General features: G+C 38.2%; 1 pseudogene; it reads left to right on the plus strand.

The window, feature by feature from the left end:
• Positions 1-216: 216 nt before the first annotated feature.
• Positions 217-1,383, plus strand: LOC149845291 (RING-H2 finger protein ATL52 pseudogene; annotated as a pseudogene).
• Positions 1,384-4,148: the final 2,765 nt, after the last annotated feature.

The following is a 4,148-nucleotide window of genomic DNA, read 5'->3' on the forward strand; positions in this document are numbered from 1 at the left end:
TTCCAACGATTCCCTTCACAAAAATTCCTGTAAAATCACCTCCCAGCACGCCCAGCCCAGGCCCTTTATTCCTCCCTTAGTTGCAGGCTACGTGGTACTCTCTCTCTCTCTCTCTCTCTCTCTGACTAGTCTGGTAAGATATAAAAACCAGGTGAGCTACTGAGCTTCTCTCTAGATTGACTGACTGCTTGTTTTGAGTTTTTTTTCCCCAATTGGATGGCTTCTCCAGAGTACCAACAAATATGGGTACCTCTTGAAAACACAACAGATTGCTCTGAAGGCTTTTGTATTATCTACTGCCCTCAATGGTGTTACATAATCTTCCCCCCACCTCCTCCTCTTGGTTTTGATGGCCAGAATTCAGGATCAAGTTTATCCCCTTTGGTGATTGCCATCATTGGGATCCTGGCTGGTGCTTTCCTTCTTGTCATCTATTACAGTGTGTTAGCCAAGTACTGCGGCAATCGGGATTCGAGGAGGAGACCTTCCCAAGGGAACCCAAATGAGAATTTTGATGAAAATCACAATACTTTTCCAAGTGAACCGTGGCAAGTCCCAACCTCTGGGTTGGATGAATCTTTGATCAAAACTATCACTGTTTGCAAGTATAAGAGAGCTGATGGGCTTGTTGAGGGCACTGATTGTTCTGTTTGCCTGAGTGAGTTTCAAGAAGATGAGAGCCTTAGACTCTTGCCTAAGTGTAGCCATGCTTTTCATCTCTCCTGTATTGATAGATGGTTGCTGGCACACTCAAATTGTCCTCTCTGTAGGGCAAGTGTAGTATCTAGTCCTACTGCAACTCCACTTCAATTGCTGCCGCTGGAGATCGCCATCGTGACGCCTCAAGTATCTAGTCCTCCGGAGAACGGGATTTATGTCGATATTCCGATAACCGAAGATGTGGAGAGCAGTACCATTGATGCAGAGGATTCAACTGCTATAAGTGGGATTGATCATGATGAAGAAAGATTAAGGGGTGTTGTTCCTAAGATTAGTATAAGAGCTCTAAGTGATTTGGGCATGGAGGAAGATGGAATAATTGAGATAGGCGACGAAGAAATCCACGCGTTAAGGCGATCGATCTCGATGGATTCATCAAACAGGAATTGCAGGTCTATTGCTGATATGTTGTCGATTGATCAGGATATGGAACAGGATGCTCGTGGTGAATCTGCTGCGCGGGATTGCCGGATTTCTGTGGATGTTGAATGCTCAAAGGTTGTTACAGGGGAGCAGAGCAAGTGCAGAAGTAGATTGGAGGCTTCAAGAAGTAAGATTTTGCACACAGTGAGAGCCCCATTGGTCATGAAAAGGTCGTTGTCAAGTGGGAAGTTACTGTTCTCTAGACATGGCAGAGGAAGCAATTCAATTCTTCCACAATGAAAAAACAGTATGATTTAATTCAGGTTGTAAAGATAATCTCCATTTGTTAGTTTCCTTCTCTCTTTCCTTTTCTCCAAGTTATTGAGAAATCATTTTTATGATTCAATGAGTTTAAAGACTAAACGTTTGTTAAATGGAGTAATTCAGAGATTGTGAGCTCAAATCCAGGAGACTTGACTGTTTGAAGCGTTGTTTTTTGTGTTCTACAATGATGTTCTTCTGGTGATAATGAATTACTAGACATTGATTTGATGTGTCTATGGAATCTAGTACGATATATTTGCAGTCTGTAAATTCATATGCTAGAGTTCACATGCTTGCTTGAATAATTGGTTTCTTTGCACCAGACATGGTTTGATGTTTTTCACCAGGACCTACACTACACTAAGATACTTCAACTCTCTCTCTCTCTCTCTCTCTCTCTCTCTCTCTCGTATATGCATGAAAACTGTGCAATTTTGTTGGATTCTTATGTGAATGTGGTAAGAAACATAATGCATGTTATAAGCCCGGTACAGCTTTTCTCACTTTACCATGGGGATCCTTGCAACAAAATTTTATTATTTTCTAAAAAGAATTTGAGGTAAAAATATCAAAGCAAAGCTATTGTTTTGAATGGAGCTTGTCACAGGGGCAAATTTTTTCACTAAGTTGATCTTATGTGTGGCTTGCAATGCTTACCCAAGTAGTACATCAACCTAACTGCCACAGTAGCTGTTTGTGACCTATCGACAGATCGAAGAAACAAGCACGAAAAAAGCAAAAAGAGAAAATAGTCACATGAAAACATAGATTTTATGTGGTTAAGCGAGAATTGCCTAAGTACACGATTGCACACAGCCTTCTTTATTTGATTGAGATACACGACAAGAAGAGTCTGAATTTTACAAAGAGTCTACTAGTCTAGTTAAATATAACAAAGAGTCTAGGATAAAATTATAAAACTATCTTCCAAAAAAATTTGCTTCGAGGGCTAATGCCCCTAAAACCCCCACCTTACGGGCGGAGAGCCGATCATCCTGTAACCTCCCACCAACTTACCACGAAGTTGGATCCACGAAAATTAAGAATTTATATCCAAGAAAGGAATAGGCTCCACACTCTTGTAACAATCTGTCATTTAAACACTGATTTTTTCCCAACAACCACACATTCTTCATGCAATCGAGAGACTCAGTTTAACACCTTCAACTACTATCTATGAAGGTGATTTGAGGTTGTGCACAACCTCAACTTCTCTGCAGTAACTATCTTGGTCAACATATCTGTCAGGTTTTCTGATCCACGTATCTTCTCAAGTGACACTGCTTCATCAACCAACAGATCACGAATAAAGTGATACTTTATCTGAATTTGTTTCATTCTGATATGAAATGTCGAATTCTTTGCCAAATGAACCGCACTTTGATTGTCGCAAAAAAAGACATTACTATTATGTTTTATGTCAAACTCTTACAAAAAAAAAATTCAACCAGACCATCTCCTTGTTGGCTTTAGTAACAACAACATATTCAACTTCAATGGTGGAGAGGGACACAATCTTCTGCAACTAAGGGACCCAGCTTATAGTAGTGTCAACCATGGTATATACATAACTTGTTGTGCTTTTACAATTATCAACATCATCGCCTAAATTCGCATCAACAAAGCTTCAAAGAGCCAGCTCTCATGACTTCCCAATGTTGCTTTCCTAGATATGTCATGTATCAGCTCAAGACTCACACTTCTTGGGTTATGTCTGGTCTAGTATAAATCATAGCATACATAAAATTGTCAACTGTTGAAGCTTATAGAACTTTGGACATATACTCATAGTCCTCATTGGAATTGGGTAACTTCTTTCGATAATTTGAAATAACTTGCTAAAGGAGTACTTACGGGTTTGTATCATACATATGAAACCCACTTAACACATTTTTAATATAATCTACCTGAGACAACTTCAAAGAGACAACTTCTCGATCTCGAGAAATTTTTATCACAAATATTTTCTTTGGAGCTCTTAGATACTTTATTGCAAACTCCTTTGATAATTGTTGCTTCAACTTGTTAATCTCTTGAAAGTTAGATTCTACAATGACATATCATCTACATATAAAAGCAAAATAATATAGCAATCATCAAACATCTTAAGGTAACAACAATAGTTCATCTGACATCTCATGAATCTGTGGTTACACATAAATCCATCAAACTTCTTATACCATTATCTATGGGCTTGCTTCAAACCATACATGCTTTTATTTAGCTTGCACACAAGTTCTTCTTTACCCTTCATGGTAAACCCTTCTAGCTACGCCATGTAAATGTCTTCTTCTATATCACCATAAAGAAAAGCAGTTTTCACATCTAACTGCTCTATATGTAAATTTTTAACTGCAACGATACTCAATATAAGTCTGATTGTAGTCAATTTAACATGAGAAAAAATTTTATTGTAATCAATTTCTTCCTTTTGTTGAAAACCTTTCACGACTAGCCTGACTTTGTATATCTTATTGCCATCATGTTCTTCCTTAATTTGATACTCATTTGTTATGAAGTATTTTTTTTTTGGCAACTGAATTAGCACCCTTGTTTGATTTGCTTGGGATGAGTCTATCTTTTCTTGTATGGATTACTCTCACTGGAGATGGTCATTAACATGCATTACTTCACTAAAATATTCTAGCTCACCACCATCAGTTAACAGTAAGTAACGCAAAGAAGAAAAATATCATTAAGTAGGTCTAGATTCTCTAGACATCTTCTCAGTTGAATCTCAA

This window comes from Nuphar pumila, chromosome 2, assembly GCF_984573655.1.
Source record: "Nuphar pumila chromosome 2, dmNupPumi1.hap1.1, whole genome shotgun sequence".
Lineage (NCBI taxonomy): Eukaryota > Viridiplantae > Streptophyta > Magnoliopsida > Nymphaeales > Nymphaeaceae > Nuphar > Nuphar pumila.